This window comes from Peromyscus leucopus, unplaced genomic scaffold (genome assembly GCF_004664715.2).
Source record: "Peromyscus leucopus breed LL Stock unplaced genomic scaffold, UCI_PerLeu_2.1 scaffold_529, whole genome shotgun sequence".
Lineage (NCBI taxonomy): Eukaryota > Metazoa > Chordata > Mammalia > Rodentia > Cricetidae > Peromyscus > Peromyscus leucopus.
The window spans coordinates 54,453-76,396 of NW_023505430.1; the positions used below are offsets into that span (position 1 = coordinate 54,453).

Genomic DNA, 21,944 nt, shown 5'->3' on the forward strand with positions numbered 1-21,944 from the left:
AAGCATGATGACCTGAGTTGAATTTTGAAAGCTCATGTAAAACAGATGTGAGCCAGAAGTGGTGCGCATGCTCTTAATCTCAGCACTCAGGAAGCAGCAGCAGGAGGATATGTGAGTTCGAGGCCAGTCTGGTCTACATAGTGAGTTCCAGGACAGCCAGGCTATACAGAGACCCTGTCTCAACCAACAAACAAATAAGCTAGATGTGATGGCATGTGCATGCAATTCCAGCATGGGAAGGCAAAAACACTGGGTCTTTAGGGCTTGCTGGCCAGTCAGTTTACCCTACATGGTGAGTTCCAGATCAGTGAGAGATCCTATCTCTAATTATCCTTGAAAAAAGTATATATTCCTTAATTGGTATGTGTATGGTCTACCTGTATATTATATTAAGAATGACATCTATGCTGGGCGTGGTGGCTCATGGCTTTAATCCTAGCACTCAGGTGGCAGTCAGGCAGATCTCTGTGAGTTCAAGGCCATCTGGTTTACAAAGGGAGTTCAGGACCGCCAAGGTGGTTACTGGGAAACCCTATCTCAAAAAAACAAACATGCTGGGGTATACCTGTAATCCTAGCACTTGAGAGGAGCAGAGGTAGAAAGATCTTAAGTTCAAGATCAGCATAGGATATAAAGGAAAATCATTTTGAGACCCCATGTTAAACAACAACAACAACGGGACTGGGGATTTAGCTCAGTGGTAGAGTGCTTGTCTAGCAAGTGCAAGGCCCTGGGTTCAGTCCTCAGCTGAAAGGGTGGTGGGGGAGGGATGGGACAGGGACTGACAAGTATGTTTAAATATACAGTACTTAGTATTCTAATAATTTTGCTACTGGGATTATATGCTTTCCACTACATGTGGTCAAGAGTACATTTTAGAATTTATATAAATGGAATTACAAAGCATGCATCCATTTTTGCCTGCCTCCTTTTCTACAGCACACTTTTCTAGGGATTCATCTATGTTGGATGATGGGAATATCAGTAACTTTTCTTTCTATTAACATGATGTTCTTTGTAACAATATTTCACAATTTCTTTTAAAATTCCCGTTTTTAGCTTTTTTTACTTTTGAGACAGGGTCTCATTCTGTAGCTCTAGCTAGCCTACAACTCCACACATAAATCAGGTTAACCTTGAAGTTATATCGATCTACATGCTTCTGTGTCCCAAGTCTGGATTACAGGTATATTGCACCAGGGACCAGTTTAACAGTTTACCTGTTGATGGACATTTAGAATTTGGAGTATGAGAAACAGAACATCAAAGCAACATTTTACTTACAAATCCTTATTTTTCATGCTTAGATAAAAACTTCAGAGTAAAAATGGCTGTTTTTTTTTTACTTTGCATATAATTATCATACTATTCCTTTTAAAATGTATTAAAGTATACACATAACAAAGTCTATCTTAATTATTTTTTAATATTAGCTGCTCAGTGAGGTTTAATATTCATGCCATTGTGCAACCAATACCCTAAACTCTTCATATTGTTTTTTAAAAGACATTTTTAAAATTTTGTGTGTATGGTGTTTTTGCCTCCATGTATGTCTGTGTATCACATGCCATACAGTGCCAGAGAGAGCACTGGATTCCCCTGGAACTGAGTACAGATGGCTGTGAGCTGCCATGTGGGTGCTGGCAATAGCACCAGGGGTCTATGTAAGAGCAGCCAGTATTCATAAACTACGGAGCCATCTCTCCAGCCTCAAGGTTTTCCACATTCTGCTTGTAAGTACAGGCAACTAAAAAATGGAGATGGAGATGGGATAGGTGTCCATGAACTTTTATAACACAGGCTATTTCAGAGATAGAATTTCTATTTACAAATAATTTTACATCATGTTCCCCCTTTAAGGTGATGTCAACACAAAGATATTTACTCAGGAAGTATGGGAACAACAATTTTAACTAGTCTATGTATGACAAAAAGGAAAAAGGTTAAAGGAACTGAGTTTGTTTTAAAAATTTAATTTCCTCTGTACAAAAATGAAATAATCCCAAGTCTGCTTTATCGATACTCACCTCTTGCTGGAAGAAAAGGCAGAGAAAGTACGTACAAATGCACTCTTGATAATTAACAGGGTTTGAAAACTATTTTCTAAGTAAGATCAAAATCCATATGCAGGGTAGTGGGCAACTGTTAGTTCCTAATCTGATCATTAACACAGGAAGTCTATATTCTACACATTTTAAAAGTCAAAAGGAATTTTGGAACGCTGAAAACCACCAACTGTACCTTGTATTTCTGTTCTCTTACAGGGAAAAACAAAGGAAGACTACTTTGATTTCAGCTGATTTGTAACTCTTTTTATTAAAAGCAACCATATAAGGTTGGAGGATTTCTCTGAGTAACAGCCCTGGCTGTCCTGGAAACTCTCTCTGTAGACCAGGCTGGCCTCGAACTCAGAGATCTGCCTTCCTCTGCCTCTCCAGTGCTGGGTATTAAAGGCGTGTACCACCTGGCAATGATACTTGTGACAACAATTTATTTATTTATTTATTTATTTATTTATTTATTATTTAATATTATTTTATTTTACAATACCATTCAGTTCTACATATCAGCCACGGGTCCCCTATTCTCCCCCTCCCCACCCTCCCCTTACCCAGCCAGCCTACCCCCCATTCCACCTCCTTCAGGGCAAGTCCTCCCCCGAGGACTGCGATCAACCTGGTAGACTCAGTCCAGGCAGGTCCAGTCCCTTCCTCTCAGACTGAGCCAAGTGTCCCTGCATAAGCTCCAGGTTTCAAACAGCCAACTCATGCAATGAGCACAGGACTTGGTCCCACTGCCTAGTTGCCTCCCAAACTGATCAAGCCAATCAACTGTCTCACCTATTCAGAGGGCCTGATCCAGCTGGGGGTCCCTCAGCCTTTGCGTTCATAGTTCATGTGTAACAACAATTTTTAAAAAGTTTATATAAACAAGAGCAGAAAATTAAAGCGCACTGAAAGTTAACTTCTGACAACTTAAAATGGAGATTACTCAGAGGAAAGAATCTTACCTGATACAAGCTTAAATCATGAAAATTCTGATCACCTCTTTAAAAAAAGATTTATTCATTTTTATTTTATGCTTTTAAGTGTTTTGCCTGTTTGTCTGAAAGCGCATCATATATGTGCCTGGTATCCTTGGAGGCCAGAAGAGGGCATTAAATCCCCACAAATGGAATTACAGATAGTTATGGTTCAACATACAAGTGCAGATAATTGAACCCAGGTACCTCTGTAAGAGCAACCAGTGCTCTTAACTGCTGAGCCAGCTCTTCAGTCTCCTAACCGACTCTTAACTGGCACTTACATTTAAGTGCCAATGAAGTTTGATGGATTGCCACACACCTTTAATCCCAGCACTTGAGAGGCAGAGCAGACAGATCTCTATTAGTTGGAGGCCAGCCTCATCTACGTAGTGTGTTCTGGACCAGCCAAGGCTACATAGTGAAACCATGTCTCAAAAAAAAAAAAAAAAAAAAAAAAACAAAAAAACCGCCGACAATAACAACAAAAAAAACCAACCAACCAACCAACCAACCAAAAACAAATAAGTAAATAAAATTTTAAAAGAAAGAAATCTGGTAACTATATAGACTTTGACACAAAACAATCATGTCTTTTCTCTCCTCGTTTGAAATGGATGGTTCCATTTGCATGGCTCTGAATATTCAGTGATAATAATGTCCAACACAAAGAAACAGCAAACTGACTACAGTAAATATCGACTCACCACTGTCCTCTGTTTGTTGGGCAGAAGACTCTAACAATAGGTTTCTGGGGTGACTTGGGGTTGTTTCGTGATCCATACTGTGGGCAGTTTGAAAAACTGAAAGAGATGAAGGTAGCACTGAAAGGCTAGAAGAAGAGGGAGGACGTAACCGTGTCCATTGATGCGGAGCTAGAAACAGAAACTCAGTTTCCATTCCCCAGGGACTCCAACAGCTGTTGCTCTCTTTGCTGGAGGGGCATCTAGCTTGCTGGTGTACTCTTCATAGGCCTATAAAATAAAGGAGAGTCACATAGAGAACCTAGAGTTTGCTTTGACAGTCACAAAAGACATATGACTTCAGTCTTTGATTATAACTTCTTTATAATGTAAAACAGGGTTTAAGCTACAAATTACAAAGTAAATACTGAAAATACTACCAATACTCTCACTATTCAATGGAAAAATATGTTATAGGACATTACTTTATTATGTTGGGAAACTTGATCTACATGTATCTACATGCTCCATAAATGTTAATTTAAAAAATAGTATTTCCCAATTTTCTGGTAAAAGAGTAATTTTTTTTTTTTCCAAACCACAAGTTTAGCATAAGACAAAATATGTATAAAGTATTACACTGCATCAAGGATAGGTGTTTCTTCCTTTATATAATTCTATTTTCCAGAAAAGTTGCAGGCATATCAAGTTTCACAGACTTTGGCAACAAACAATCATTGCTATACTTAGTTGAAATAGATGATTCCATTTGTGTGACTCTGAATGTAAAGTGGTAACATGAATGAGCATGTATGTGAGAATGGGCACAGAGAGAGAGAGAGAAAGAGAGAGAGAGAGAGAGAGAGAGAGAGAGAGAGAGAGAGAGAGAGAGAGAGAGAATGAGAATGAGAATGAGAATGGAAAGGAAGTGGTTATTGTAGCTTTGTTAAAATTCAGGAATGAGTTACACAGTACCAGAGAGCAAATTCACACTGATCTCAGTGTTCAACAATGAACCTTGGTGGGACTTGGATGATTTGTAGCTACTATCTCCTTTCTGAAATAGCTATAGTTATCAGTTAAAATAGTTTATTCTTTTTAAAGAACCACTTCTCATTATAGATTCCTAAATTACTTCCATCCGCCATCAAATGTTGCGTAGCAAGTAAAAATTGATTTGATCCCTGAAACTATAGGAAACTCTGGGCCACTAACAGTATATCCTCATATATATTCCATTTGACAAGGGCTAAAGAGTCAAATGACCTACCATATAAATTACCAAATTCTAAGAAACAGCATGATACTGAAAGTAAAGAGATATAAATAATTGGAATAGAAATGTTCAGTTCTTTCAGACAGTGAAATCCTTTAGCCCATAATCTACTATTGTTCCCTACCATCTTAAATAGATGTAGTACAACAAACATTTATGAAACTCTACAAGGAGAATTAAAGATTTTAATATGGCATTTTCCATTTCTCACAAGTTTACTAGTGCTAGAAGATGGCTCAGCAGGTAAAAGTGCTAGCTGAGTAAGCTTCAAGACTTGAGTTGAGTTTGCTCCCTACGAACCCACAATGGAAGGAAAGAATCAACTCCTGACAGTTTTCTTCTAACCACCCACATGCATGTGCAATGGACTTGCCACATGAGCACATCATAACACAATACACTAAGTAAACATTTTAAAAAGATTACTGTGCTATAAGAAACAGAATGGATGTATTTTTATTTGTGTATTATTCATAAGAAATAGCATTTCTGCTATAAAGGTAAGAATGTGAAATGAGGCAGGGCTTAGGAAGACACTTATAAGGATGGAAGAAATAGCAAGAGTGAACAGAAGAATTTTATAACCAAGTAAGAAGTAAGATATCTTTAAGATACTGGGAAAGCTGGGTGGTAGCAGCACGTCTTTAATCTCAGCAGTTGAGAGGCAGAGGCAAGCAGATCTCTAAGTTCAAGGCCAGCCTGGTCTACAGAGTGAGTTTCAGGACAACTAGGGCTACACAGAAGAACCTGTCTCAAAAAGTAAAACAACAACAAAAACTAACAACAACAAAAAGATATTGGAGGGAAAAAGCATAGCTGAATGTTATGTCATATGTAGGAAACAGCAAGAGGTTGATACACATCTGTAAAATTTAAATGAATAATAAGTACACAAGGGAAACAAGACTGGGGAGATGGGCAAGGGACAAGATCTTGTTTGTTTTGTCCTATTCCGATTGTTTAGTGCTTATTTTATCTTATTATTATTCCTTTAGAAGATTGTTTCCTTTGAGAAATAGGAAGGGGGTGGATCTAGATGGGAGAAGTGGGGAAGATCTAGGAGGATCAGAGGGTGGGGAATCATAATCAGGAAATATTATATGACCAACAATCTATTTTCAGTAAAAGGAAAAAAAAAATTCAAAAAAGGAAGCAGGTTTGGGCAAGCCACGAGGAGCAAGCCATTAAGCAGCACTCCTTTTTGGTCTCTGGATCAGCTCCTGCCTCCAGGTTCTTTCCTGTCTGAGTTCCCTGCCTCAGCTTCCCTCAATGGACTGTGACTAGGAATATGTAAGGCAAATAAACCCTTTCCTTTTAAAGTTGCTTTGGTCATAGTATTTCATCACAGTTACAGTAATCCTAACTGTCAAATCTGATTACTCTTCTAATATCTTTTCGTTAGAAATATCTGTATCTTGTCTCTAAAGGCATTTATTTCCGTTTTGCCTTCAAGACCCTGAGACACTCATACTACATAATTTACAGAGATTGAATTGATGCCAGGATCACAATCTGGAATGTTCACACCCTTGAATGAACACTATTCCACCTTGACTGTACACCTTACTAGCACATGATAGGTTCAGGTCAACATTAATACCTTTCACGGCATTCCTAGACTTGGGCCTTACTGTATTCTTTCCTGTGTTGTTATGGATTATTATTCCAACACCACCATCAATTGCATGTTTTGATTAGCTAATTCTTGTTCTTTTTTTGATTAATTTGCCTAAATTCCATTTTTTGTAAAATTTTAATTATATTCAACCTCTCCCAGTTCCTCAACTTCCATTCCGATCAAGATCTACCCCAATCTCTTATTAGAAAACAAACTGGCACAGTGTGTACAAGTCATGTGACAGCAAGCTAGAACCAGAGAGCCAAGAGTGCCCATGGAGCTTTTATTTCAACGGCTGCCCTTTTCAAAGGAGGGGATTTGCGCTTGCGCCCAGGCTGAAAATGCTGTACTCAAGAACAGACTGGGCCTCGCATCAGCCTCCTGTTCTGCCAGTACAAAACTTGGTACGAGAGCCCAGGGCTCCCTGAAACTTTGAAAGCACTGGAGAAGCTCAAACTCTCTTCTGGGTATCTTTGAGAGTGTATCATGGTTTGGCTGGGGATGACAGCCTCATTAATCCCTCTGTCTCCACCACAGCCATTTTTGGGGTTCTTACTTTATATTGTAGATGTTTTGTCTCTGGCCTGGGACTTGTAGCTTTTACTTCCAGTTTCCAGGCTTCCAAGTGTTGTGATTTGGTGGTTTTGGGTTTTGTTTTTTTTCCTTTTAACATTCATTTTTTTTTTTTTTTTGCTTTTTTCCCAGTATTATTAAGAAAGTGGCTCATTTTGTTAAATGTTATTCAGCTTGCTTGTTGAGGGAGGGGTATTGGGCTTTGTCTCTGTATGGTAGATTGATAATAAAGCTTCATAGAAATTAAAATTAAAAAAAAAAGAAAGAAAACAAACTGGCTTCTAAGGAATAATAATATAAAATATAATTAATAATAATAATAAAGATAATAATAGGGGCTCATACTACTGTCCATTGCTGGAGGAAATAATAAAACCAGGCCACCAATTAATTCTATTACCTATTCACACACACAAAAAAAGACCCTTAAAAATTGTCTGGTTCTTAAAACTACCATTTGAACATTAAAAAAAAAATCACACTCTTTATAATATTTATTCTTTTTCTATTTTCCCTTGAATCCTAAAATCTCCTAACATTTAATTCATTTTGAAAATAATGTTATGTTCAAATTTATTCTCAAGATCAAAGCTACCAAATGAGCACTAGGCTACAGAAAGAGCTCAGAGCCAGCCTATGCAACTTTAGGTGAGATGCTGTCTCAAAGTCAAAAATCAAAAGAGGGACACGGGCCTGTCCGGGTTCTCATGGCCTGGGCTGGCTGAAGACATCCTTGCAGCACCAGGCAGGTAGGCACCACTATGAAGAGCAAATATATGGTGGAGAAATGGGAGAAAAAGAGAAGTAAACTGGTTCATGTACTGTAGAAAGAGGTGGAACTGAAGAAGTTAAGGCAATGAGGAACAGGCTGATGTGGATGGCCTACTTGCCACCCTGGGCCATGGTGACATCTGGGCTCAGGCTGTTGTCAAGGGCCATGTCTGTATCTGTGGTCCTATCCCAGCAGGCATCTGTGTTCACATCCGTGGCCCTTGTTGTCACTTAAGGCCATATGGATGCCTGGGGTCTGGGCAACCACCTGTTGTGGTGGTATTGTGTTCCCCAAAAATATTGTGTACTCTAATAAATTTATCTGGGGTCAGAGAACAGACAGCCACTAAATACAAAGGCTAGAAAATGGTGGCACTCACACCTTTAATCCTAGCATTCCAGAGATAGAAATCCCTCTGGATCTTTGTGAGTTCAAGGCCACATTGGAAATAGCCAAGCATGGTGACACACGCCTTTAATCCCAGAAAGCCAGCCTTTAATCCCAGGGAGTGGTGGTAGAAAGCATAAAGATATATAAGGCGTGAGGACCAGAAACTAGAGGCATTTGGCTGGTTAAGTATTTGGCTGGTTAAGCATTTGGCTGGTTCAGTTCAGCTGAGATTCATTCCGGATGAGGACTCAGAGGCCTCCAGTCTGAGGAGACAAGACCAGCTGAGGATCCGGCGAGGTGAGATAGCTGTGGCTTGTTCTGTCTCTCTGATCTACCAGCATGGACCCCAATAACTCGCCTCAGGTTTGATTTTATTAATAAGAACTCTTAAAATTCCTGCTACAACCTGTGGCCATATTAGTGTCCAAGGGCTGTGCTACTGCAGGGGCCATTGTGATCTGAGTGGCCTGCTCTGCCACCTTGGTGCCATGGTGACATCCTGGCCTGAGCTACAGCTGAGGGCCATGTCTGGGTCCATGGCCCTATTGCAGCCAGGGTCTGAGTTACGGCTGTTGCTCCTGTTACCACCGAAGGCCGTGCAAATTGCCGGGGCCTGGCCCGCCACTTGAGGCCATGTTGGTGCCTAAGAGCCATGCTGCAGCTGTGTCATATTGATCTGGGTGGCCTATTCTGCCACTAGGGGCCATGGTGATGTATGGGGCCAGGCTGCCTGCTAAGGACCATGTCTGGGTCCATGGTCCTATTGCAGCTGGGGTCTGTGTTGATGTCTATGGCCCATGTTGCCACACCAAAAGCCACATGGATGCCTGGTATCTCAGCTGCCATCTGTGGCAACATTGGTGTCTGAGGGTCTTGCTGCCTCTGGGACCATGCTGAGCTAAGTGGCCTGTGCTGTCACCTGGAGCCATGATAACATCTGGGTCTAAGCTACTACCAAAGGCCATTTCTAGGTCCATGGCCCCTACAGCAGTTAGGGTCTGTGTTGATGTCCATGGCTTCAGTTACCACTGAAGGCTGAACATATGCCTGGCGTCTGAACAGACACCTGAGTCCATGTTGGTGTCCAAGAGCCCATGTTGCTACCGGGGCCAGGCTGATCTGAGTGACCTGTGCTGCACCCAGGGCCATGGTGACATCTGAGCCTGAGCTGCAGCCAAGAGCCATGACTGGGTCCATGACCCTACTGCAGCCAAGGTCTGTGTTGATGTCCAAGGCTCCTGTTACCATCAAAGGCTGTGCACATGCTGGAGTTTGAGCCACCACCTGAGGTCATGGTAACATCTGGGTCCAAGCTGCTGTTGCGGATATGTCTGGGTCCCATGGTCCTACTGCACTGGGGTCTGTGTTGATGTCTGTGGCTTGTGCTGCCACTGAAGCCCACAAGAATGTCCAAGACCTGGGCTGCCACCCATGGCCATGCCAATCTGAGTGGCCCGAGCAGCTGCTGAGGGCTATGTCTGGGCCCATGGCCCTACACCAGGCAGAGTCTGAGTTGATGTCTATGGCTCCTGTTACCACCAAGGGCTGTATGAATACCTGGGGTCTAATCAGCCACCTGAGACCATGTTGTTGTCTGAGGACCATGCTGCCACCAGGGCCATATTGATCTGGGTGGCCGGTTCTGCCACTGGGGCCAAGGTGACATCCGGGTCCAAGCTGCTGCCAAGGGCCATGTCTAGGTCTGTGGTCCTGCTGTAGCTGGAGTCTGTGTTGATCTCTGTAGACCATGTTACCACAGGGGGTCATATGAACCATGTGTGTTGAAATCCAAGGGCCATGCTGAGTAGGCCTTGTCCTTCGCTGGCCCTGGGAAAGCTAGCCCTGCCCCTCAATGGCCACTGCAGTAGAACAGCCGGCCCCACCCCTCGACTGAAGGGAATGGTTCCAGCAGTCTAGACTGACCAAATCAGCTACCTCCCACCCAGACCCACATCCAGGGCTTTGAGTTGGCATATCAACATCTACTCAGATCATCTATGTCCTGCTGGAGTGTTTGAAGGGACTGGTCCCATGAAACCATAGCCGTAGTATCTCCATGACTTGGGGTAATAGCAGGATATCCAAGAAGAGTTTCTTTTGTGGATCCAGTATTGATGGTGTACCAGATGCCAGAGGCCTTGAACCAGACCAACCCCTCACTGAAATGAACATTTGCAAGTAAAGCTGAGTGGACAGGAGTATACTGCGTGACACACTGTGGCTCCCAATGTCCCCAAGACAAATGAAGAGGAGGCAGGAAAGATGGAGGAGTGAAGTGGTTTTTTTTTTGTTTTGTTTTTAATTAATATTTAAATTTTTTCTTTGGGAGGGACGCTACGGGGGTGAGGGGCACATAGGGAGGGACTGGTAAATGTGTGGGTGCATGATGCAAAATTCCCCCTGTAAAAAAAAAAAAATCAATAAAAAATTATGTTAAAAAATGTAAAAAAAAAAAAAAAAGAGGGACTGGAGAGATGGCTCAGTGGTTAAAATCTCTGGCTGCTCTTCCAGAGGTCCTGAGTTCAATAATCAGTAACCATATGGTGGCTCACAACCATCTATAATAGGATCTGATGCCCTCTTCTGGCACAGAGGTATACATGCAGAGCACTGATACATAAAATATAAGTAAATAAAATGAAGAAAAAAAAAAAAAGGAGTGGTTGTTAGTGTGGTGGCACCTTTAATCCAGCACTCAAGAAGCAGAGTCAGGTGAATCTCTGAGTTCCAGGCCAGACTGGTCTACATAATGAGTTCGCAGGACGGCCAGGGCTAAGAGAGATCCTGTCTTCAAAAAAAAAAAAAAAAAAAAACCAAAAAAACCAAAAAAACCAAAAACCACAAAATAGAGTAAAGGATCTGAATAGACATTTCTTAGAAGAAGATACACAAATAGCCTAGTACATGAAAGATGCTCAAAACCATTTCTGACTAGTGAATTGAAAACCAAACCAAACTGAGATACTAATCCACACCTACTAGAATGGTTACAATGAAAAGGTCATGAGAGTATAACAAGTGCTGATAAGGATGCAAAGAAACTGAACTCACAACCATTACCAATGGGGATGTAAAATAGTGTCGAGGCTTTGGAAAATTATCTGGCAGTTCTTCAAATTGTAGGAATTATCACAAGACCTAGTAATTCTATTCCTAGACATACAACCAAGAGAATTAAAACAAAACAACTCACAGAAAATCTATGGTGTGAATGTCCATGGTGGAATAACTTAACATCCAGTAAGTTGAACAGGACTGAATATTATTCAGTTGTTGGACAAGTTAAAAAAGTCCACATGGTAATTATTTGGTCAAAAAAGGAAATGAAATACTAATCCATGCCACAGCAAGGTTAAACTGTGAAAACATTATGTTAAGCAAAAGCATCCAGTCACAAAAGGCCACTTACAAAATGTCTACAATATAGGCAAATCTACAGAGACAAAAGATCAGTCATTTCAAGGACTGAAGGGAACAGATGCTAATGGATAAAGAATTTCTTTTGAGAAATAATGGAAATGTTTTAGAGCTTATGGTTATGGCTTCAATACTTTACAGAGATCTACTGCATCCAAGTCGTTAAGTTTACCCCTCCCCCCTTTTCTGTACTGATAATTGAAACCAGGGTGCCATGCATTCTAGGCAAATAGTCTACTACTTAACTATTCTCAATCCTTGATCTTAATTTTCTGATTTTGAAACAGAGTTGCTAACTTACCTGGACTAGCTTTGAATTTGCTTTGTCTCAGCCTCCCAGGTACCTGGATTAGAGGTGTGCAATACCATGCCCATTATTAAAATTATTCTTACTGAATTTAATCTCATATTAATCTAATGAAAATTTTAACTGTCCACCAGATATATAACAATGAACCGACCTATATTCTGGTACTCTTCTCATTGTAGAAATTGAAACGTGTCTTCAGTGTTTACAGTTTGACATCTCAAGATGAAAAAGATTGCCAACATATTTTTAAGAATGCTATGTTGATGACTGTTTTGGTTTGGATCTAAAATGACCCCCAAAGGCCACATGTTAAAGGCAGTGCCCTTTTTATTATAGTGGTAGAACCTGTAAGAGGCAAGACCTAGTATAACGGTAATAAGACTATTAGGAACATTTCTTTTTTAAAGATAGGGTTTCTAATATGTAGTACTTCAGTATTGGCTGATGTGGAACTTACAGCTTGCCTCTGTCTAGTGAGTATTAAGACTAGGTCTGCCTTTGAAGAGCTCCTTCTAAATTTCTACCTCCTTCTTGTTTTTCTCTTCGCTTCCTAGCTGCCATGAAGCAGTTATCTCGTCAATTCTGGACTCCATATATCAGGTACAGAAACAAGTAGAAAAAGCGTCTAGAGCTAGCTAGATGCTAGCTAGAGCTAGAGCTAGATGGCTCAGCATTAAAAGCACATGCCACCAAGCCTGAGTTCAATCCTTGGGACCACATGATGGAAAGTGAGAAATAACTCCTGAAAATTGTCTTCTGACCTCATGTACAACATGGTACATATTCATGCACAGACATTTGTGTGTGCACACATACACACATACACACATATAAAACAAAGAATCGTAAAATAATTTTTAAAGCATTTAACACTATCTCTTCCACAGAGAAGATATTCAAATTCATTAATTGAAAATATATAGGAAAATTAGAGAAGTAGAAGAAATCCTGGAAAGAATTTTTCAAGGGCAAACACATTTTTTTTCTTTCTTTAGGATTATGGTGGTTGACAGGTGAACCATAGATCAACAAGCAAGATAAATTTCAAATTGTGTGAAGCTATGAAAGTGAAACCTGAGTTGCACTGGAGATCACAAGATGTTAGAGATATCAGAGATGTGAGATATTTGCCAAAAAGAGTTGCATAACAGGGAGTAGAATCAGTCCAAGAGAGAGAGAAATGTATGTTACAGGCAGAAAATCTGGTGGGCCGAGCCATTGAAATCCTTTGAAACTCAAGTCCCAGACATCAGACATAGGAGCTACAGAATTTTATACTCTTGGGTTTGGTTTTGCTTTGTCCTATATTTTTTCACCACGCTTCCATTCTACCCTTGTGGAATGGTAATATAAATTCTGTGCCTTATATATTGGAAGTATATCATTTGCTTTTTGATTTTATAAGGGTTACAATTAAGAGATGACCTAGAGTCTCAGAAGAGACTTTGGACTTGAAGTTGGGTTAAATGAATTTTGCATTATGATATGGCCATAAGCCTATTTGGCCAGGGACTGACCTGCAGTAGTCTGAATGAGAATGTCACGATATTCTTAGGCATAAAAAAGAATATAAAAGAGGGCTGGCAAGATGGTTCAGTGAATAAAGATACTTGCTACCAAACCTAACAATCTAAGTTTTGATCCCTAGGACCAACACAGATGGAAGGAGAGAACAATTCTTGAAAATTGTCTTCTGGTCCACAAACATGAATGAATGAATAAATAAGCAAGTTAATTAATTTTTAAAAAAGAACTGCAACTCAGAAACTAAAACCAAACAATCCAATTATAAATTAGACAATGGGTTTACAAAAACATTTCTCCAAAGAAGACATCCACATAACCAATAAACTGTAAAAAGATCTTAACATCATAATCATTAGGGAAATGCAAAGCAAAACCACAAGAGAATAACATTTTATATTCATTACAATGGTTATTATAAAAGCTAAAATACAAAATATTCAGTGTTGGTGAGGATGTTGAGAAAGTACAATCCTGTGCATTTATTGATGGTAAGAAAGTAAAGTGGTATAGGCATGATATAAAATAGTATGAGAGCCAGGCACCAGTGGCGCATGCATTTAATTCCAGTACTTGGGAGGGAGAGGTAGGTAGATCTCTGTGAGTTCAAGACAAGCCTGGTCTATAAAGTGAGTTCCAGCACAGCCTGGACTGTTAAGACAGAGAAACCCCATCTCAAAACAAACAAACAAACAAACAAACAAACAAACAAACCAATAAAAAGTATGAGAGTTTCCTTTAAATAATTAAATAGAATCACTTTATGATCCTGCAATTCTATTTCTGGGTATAAACTCAAAGACATGAGGGCCAGTCAAGCTAAGAACCACACTGCTCACCACACCTTCTCTGCCCTTTCTTATAATTCTGGCTCATCTCTAATCATTAGTTAGTTGTACACAAAATAAACCTACAGTACAAATGATCAGGTTAACATCAGCTTCAAATAACAGAGATTTTAAAGCCACTAAGCCTGATGACCTGAAAATTAACTCCCCCAAGTTGCTTACTGACCTCCAGACATGCACTGTGGTGTGTGCAGTGTGTTCGGTAAATAAATATAATGTTAAAATTTGTTTTAAGAATTGAAAGCAAGAACTCAATTATCTTTCCCCATGCTCATCTCAGCATTTTCCATAATGAGTAAAGGTGAAAGTAATCCAATCATCCAGAAATCAGGCAAGCATTCTACCACAAGTATTTCCCCTGGCAAGGAAGGAAATTTTTACACATGTACTATCCATGTTACAACATGTATAATCCTTGAAAACATGCTAAGTAAAATAAGCCAGTCACAAAAGGACAAACGCTGTATGATTCCATTATAACAGTCAAATTCACAGACACAGGAGTAAAATCATTGTTACTACAGACTATGGGGAGAAGAAAATGCAGATTTGGTAGTTAATATGTAAAATAAAAAAGATAGGTGATGAAAGGTGCTGGAGATGGATTATGGTGATGGTTACAAAATAAGATACTTGTTTTTGTTTTGTTTGTTTGTTTTTAGATTTATTTATTATGTATACAGGGTTCTGCCTACATATATGCCTGCAGGCCAGAAGAGAGCATCAGATCTCATTACAGATGGTTGTGAGCCACCATGTGGTTGCTGGGAATTGAACTCAGGACCTCTGGAAGAGCAACCAGTGCTTTTAACCTCTGAGCCATCTCTCCAGCCTTTTGTTTGTTTGTTTTGAGATGGAGTTTCTCTGTGTAACAGTCTGGCTGTGCTGAATCTGCTAACATCATGAAAAAATATTTTCTAATAAAAATAAATTTATTAGAGTACACAATATTTTGGGGAACACAATATCACCACATTTCCTCTCTTTTTGTCTAAAATTAAAAAAGCTTATAACTAATACAAGAAAAAAAGTGGTAAATTCAATGTATGTTTTATTCTAACGAAACAAAACAACACACCCAAAAAACAACAAGACTCTAGGGAGTGAAACTGAAAACATGAAGAAGGGTGCACCTCAGTGGGTCATCAGGAGAACTGGCTTTTGACTTACGGCCTTCAAATCTCAGTATCTGAGTGTCAGGTTTCCACAGCTAAGCACCAATCTCCTGTCAGTCTTCTTCACGTGTAGCAAGTGGTAATAAGTGTATATTCTAAGGTCTTTGTATGTCACTGTCTACACTTCCCACCCCCCAATGAAGCACAAGCTATTTGAAGAGACAGATTTTTGCCTCTTACACATGTTTGTTTGTTTTTTTTTTTATCACCACAAACAGTACAAATATTAGCAGGTATTTACTGAATATCCCTATTTGTAGAACACTTAATTTATGTCAGGAAATATGCTATTTTGTAATGATAAACTCAATTTTTAAATTATTACATGTAATACTATTCTCATTTTTCCTAAAATATTTCACAAATACTCAATGTAGCTGTATTGTGTAGTACTAGTTCATGAGAATAAGAATCTACTTCTTTGTCATATACTAATAAAATAACCCATTAAATTTTACTCTGATGTTACATATATATTGAATATACAATTCAAGTTTGTATGCCTAATTCTAAAAGGAAACCAATCAAATACATCTAATAAAAGGTCAACAATTATATCACAAAGAATGGTTAAGAAAATTAGAAATGTTTAGCTTAAATAAGAGCTGCCTGGTGATGAAGTAAGAGGAGAGACACAACAGGATAGCAAAACAGCAGTATAAGGCAGTGATCATTATCACAGACTTATGAGTTAGATATCTGCCTGCTTCCCCTTATCAATAGTATCACTTGAGATAAGTTACTTAACCTCTTGTTTCACCTATAAAATGGAAATTAAGTATTTAAAGGATTTAACATAGCACAGGCACAAAATAAGAGTAAGCATAAATGTTTTTGCTTTTTACTAATCAATTTTCAAGTATTCAAATGTTTGAGAAGTATTGTATGGCTAAAGCAATCCATCACAACTGTAAATAGACATGTTCATTGTTTCAAACGTGGAAAATTCCCAATAAACAGAAGGAGACAAACTGCTACTTATGCTTTTAAGTTTGGTAAACAGAACAACCAGTTTCACTAAGGTTATATACCTCCTTCTGACTTTCTTGCTTGGCCTCCTATACTATATATACAAGTGAAAGTACACTAACAGTATCTGGGACAGGAATTCTAGTCCTGGCATTGATACCACAAGCAACAGTGTGATCTGAAGTAAGTCATATAAAGAAGTCAAAGAGAACAGTTTAGTTAGTGTTCCAAAGTTCCAAGATTTGTTTTATAAACACAAAACTTAACTTTCTCCCCAAATAATGAAGACTTAATTTGTCCTTAAAAAATAATTAGGTTGCTAAATTAGAAAATTTAGTTAGAAGTCATTCAAACCATGCTTTAAAAATCTCTGGGTTTTGAAGCTAAATGTTAACCTGATCTTTTGTTGCAGAGTCTCCCAGTGTAGCCTTGGCTGTCCTGAACTCGCTATATAGCCTAGGTTAGCCTCAAATTCACAGAGATCCATCTGCTCTGCCTTCTAAAATTCTGCCTTCTAAAAGGCATGTGCCAGCATGGCTCTGGTCTTTTATAATTTAGATCACCTTTGTGTGTGATTATAACTGAGCAAGAGTTATGGAGAAAGACAATGGAAGTGTGCTAAGCAGTGTTGGCTGTAGATTCCACAACAGCTTGCTTGCTGAGAAATGGACTGACTTTCAGAAGGAAACTAAGAACAAGCTTGATTATATAGTACCTAGTGTCTCACATGACTATCAACAATAGTTAACTACAGATTTATAACTGAAGGTGGACACAAGTCCAAGGCATCGTTATTAAGCATTAAGACTGAACAATGTTGGGCCATCCCAATATTATAAATTGTATCTATGAGAAGGCAGAAACCAACTATGGGGAACTTATTTTGGAAAAGATATTTTACAAAACCATTCCACGTTCCAGTATGTAACTCATTTTGCTGACTACCAAAATAGTGTGATTTCTCTTCCTCTGTGTAGCTTTGCACCTTTCCTGAAATCTCACTCTGTAGCCCAGGCTGGCTCGAACTCACAGAGATCCGCCTGCCTCTGCCTCCAAGTGCTGGGATTAAAGACGTGCACCACCACTGCCCAGGTCTTTTTTTAAATTCAGACAATATTTAAGTTTATAGGGGACATCCCTCTCAGTTTTGACATTTCCCAAATAAAACTAACCCATGTAGATTGTAACAAGTGAAAAAACAAGACTAAGAAATAAAAACAGGTAAAGCTAATTCTTCCAGTATGTTTCTAATTCTTACTCTCTAAAATAACCAAACTACTACTATAAAAACATTTTTATAAATTTTCCCTCAAAATTACTATAAAGAGATACTAAAAAACCTTACCTCCAAGTATATTTGATGGTGGATTATGCTCCCCACCAAATTTGTCCAATAGGGCCTCTATATGTTCTTGTGTCAACTTAATCATTTGCTTGATATTCCACACCTAAAAAATAAATAAATAAAGGAATTTAAATAAAGATCACTTAGCACACAAATTAGAAATATTTTAATGTAGAAAAATAGAATGTAGTAACTATCAGTATTCTAAGTTTTAGAGTTTAGAGTTTTATGATTATTAATAACTATCTTAACCTTTTTTCCTATACTAGTAATAATCCCCACCTATAAGAGAATTCAAATATACCTGCAGAGTCAGAATAAACAGTCAAAACTGGCAATTACTATATTAGTAAACCCAGAAATACAAATAACACATTTTCTATACTATGGAACCTACATTTAAAATTCTATACATATATATGTACATATATACACAGGATAAATCATGAAAATCTATTTTCATCTTCCCCAAAATTTGGGGGCTGTCTACCTGAAAGAAAATGCTTTTTAGGGTTTGTTAGTGTGATGGTTAATCTTTAGTGTGAACTTGACTGATTTTTATTATTTCTCTTTATGAAAGAATATATTGTGCACCATCAAATAATGCCTGGAAAAGTTTAGCCGAAATCAGCTGCCTTACAGTGGTAGCCATGTGCAAGTTGAATTGTTCTAAGATGAGAACAAACGAAAAGTCAGAGTACAAGGGCTCACTGAAACTGGGATCAGAATCACCTAGGAGACACACCTCTAGGAGAGTCTATGGGGACATTTCCAAAGAAGTTTAACGAAGAAAGAAAAACCTACTCTGAATATGGGCTGTCATTCCATGAACTGAGGTCCCGGACTGAATAAAAAGGAGGAAGCAAACTGAACACTAGCATTCATTTATCTCTTTGCTTCCTACAGATGCAATGTGACTGGCTACCTCACGCTCCTGATGCCTTGTCTTCCTGTAGCCACTTCACCACACCAAAAGATGGAGCTTATTTTCTTTTAAAAACTGTAAGCCAGAGAAAATCATCCTTCCTTAAATTATTTTGGTACAGGATGTACATGTATTCAGTACATGTATTTTTATTTCCTCTTAATAGTTTTATAAACATTCAATTAATGATCTAAAAATCTTTAATTACGTTGATTCATGTGGGTTGTGTGTGCACACATGCACATACATAGGACACTGGAAGTCAATTCTCTCCTTCCAACATGCAGGTTTTGGGGGTCAAAGTCAGGTCATCAGTCTTGAAGGCAGGTTGCCTTACCCACTGAGCTATCTCATTGTCTGCCAACTCATAATTTTTTTGTAACATTGCTAATTTCAACAATCTACAAATTTCAATGGTTTGATGGACATAGACAGTTCCAAGAAATTTTAAGACAGGCAGATCCTTGAGTCTTGCTGGTCAATCAGCCCAGGATAATTGAAGAGCCCCAGATCATAGCGAGAGACCTTGTCTCAAAAACCAAGGCAGACCAATGATATAGCTCAGTGAGTAACATCACATGTGCTCACAGACAGCATGAGAGAAAGCAGGAATGTTAAAATAAACACACAGGCTTCTCTCTTCAACAGAAGGATTTATACCTGTTTCTGCTTGGAAAGCTGGAAATGGATGTAGTTAAAACCTGGTGATCTTTACTCCTGTAGGGCCAGGTCTCACCTGAATCTCCCAGACTAGACTCTCCCCAGACTCCTGAACATTGTTTCTCAATCAATAGAAGCCATTCTTATGAAAGAGGTCACAGGTACTTTGTAAAAAGACATGTACTTTGTAAAAGAGTTTCAATGTAGTCATGCCCTAAACTTTATTGTGATCATTGTCACCAGAAATTTTTTCCCAATGGTTGTACTATGTTTAAAAATGTCAAAAATAAACTGTTTGGAGTCAGACTCCAAGAGTTTGACCCAACACTGGCTAACTAAGTTGGTTGAACTGGATTTCCTTCTTGCCTCACTTGAACTATTCCCTTGCAAGGAACCTCTAAACCCTCACTCTCTGGATCATACAATGCAAGAAGAGAAACCACTTCTGAGAGTTGTCTCTTGACCTCGACGCTCAAGCACCATGGCACATGTGCACCTGTGCTTATACACATGTACTACTTACACACACAAATAATAAAACAAATTGTTTTTTAAAAAGAGCCTGTGAAATGGCACAACAGGTGAGGACACTTTCTACCAAGCCTGAATTCAATCCCCAGTACTCTTATGGTGGAAAGAGAGAACTAAATCCTGCAAATGGTCCTTTGACCTCCACACACTAACCATAGCATGCTTGTGCCACTGCCCACATCATCACATACACAATAAATAAATGTAAAGTTAAAAAAGATACTAAGGACATCCTTACATTTGTAACTGGGGTGACTCTAGTCATGACCTGCTATAACCCTTGCACCCTAGAAGAATGCTAGTCAATGAATACTTAGCACTCACTTGGCAGAGTCCACAGTAAGATTTCCATTTAGAAAAGAGGCCAGATTTACAGAACTGCAAAGAGTTCTACTATAATCAACTTAGTCTTTTACTCACAAGTTCTAAAAGCAATGCTCAAAAGAAACCGAAAACCCAACAAATCAAAAAAATTCACAACGAACAAACAAAATAACAGAACAAGGAATGGTAACTTTAAGATTCAACAATCTCCAACAAATGGGGGATGAGAAGAAGAGGCTTAAGAGATGAAGAGTAAAAATGTATGCTTAGGGATTTAATGCATTTTTGATAAATTGTGAAATAATATTTTAGAGGGATCATTTCATGGTATATGAATATTTTACAGATATGATGTTATTATATTCAACTGAAAAATAGTACCTTGGGGCCGGAAAGATGACTCAGTGATTAAGAGCACTTGCTGTTCTTGCAGAGGTCCTAGATTCAGTTCCCAGCACCCACATGGTGGTTCATAACCATCCATAGGCACATATATAGTGCACATATATTCATGCAGGCAAATTACTCATATACATAAAATAAATGAAATTTAAAGAAAGCAGTATCTGGCTCATTTACTATATATGGCTTTTCATCTTCCAAAAATTTGTTTTTAGATTTTGTAATTCTATTATTAAAAATCTCGCCGGGCGGTGGTGGCACATGCCTTTAATCGCAGCACTTTGCAGGCAGAGGCAGGTGGACCTCTGTGAGTTGGAAGTCAACCTGGGCTACAGAGTGAGTTCCAGGAAAGGTGCAAAGCTACACAGAGAAACCCTGTCTCAAAAAATTAAAAAAAAAAAAAAAATCTCTCCAGTTATCCATTCAATTTGCTCTGTATACTCACTCTAATAACAAGTAGGTACTAAGAATATTGTACCATACATAGTATATTAACTTTATACACAGCTTATCTTATACCTAGCACTGTTTATATACTTGTCTCTATTAGCTCATGCCTCCCAACAATTCAATAATTATCTTGGTTTTAGTCCTTGACCTCATGAATACACAATCTAGCTGCATAAAGTCAAGCATTAAACAAATATAGCATATCTCAGACCGTGATTAAAAAACAAAACAAAAGGTGAGCTGGACCAGGACACAGATGGGTGGCTATTAATCTGAAGGAAGAGGAGCAATCTCAGAATGCACACATGAAAGAGAAAACCAGTAAAACAGAGGAAGAAAAATGCAAAAGCATTAGGATAGAGAAAAGAATGGTTTGTGTGTGACAGACTGATTGCATTAATGCCCCCAATTAATGGCTTTCTAATAGGCACACCTTTTAGTCTGCAACTTTGCAAGTCTTCTTTCTACTCTGACCCTGGGCTTCTTCAAGTAACTTGGTTGTTCTTGTGATATCTTGCAACATGGTATTAGCAAACATGACCCAAGCAAAGGTTTGAAATGCAAATATGAACTACTTCTTGCTATCTTGCACAACTGAACTTTGCTTGTTCTTTCACCTCTGACCTGCTCAGCTCTAAGAACATGCCTCAGCTAGCCTACTAGCATTATGTTGTGCCATTTAAAGCTATTCTAGAATAGATAGATATCTAGAACCACCAACTGGTCAAAG

The 21,944-nt window shown here is 38.8% G+C and overlaps 1 pseudogene; it reads right to left on the reverse strand.

The window, feature by feature from the left end:
- LOC114701552 overlaps positions 1-19,232 on the reverse strand; it is a 70,968-nt pseudogene extending 51,736 nt beyond the window's left edge.
- Between the last annotated feature and the right edge of the window lie 2,712 nt (positions 19,233-21,944).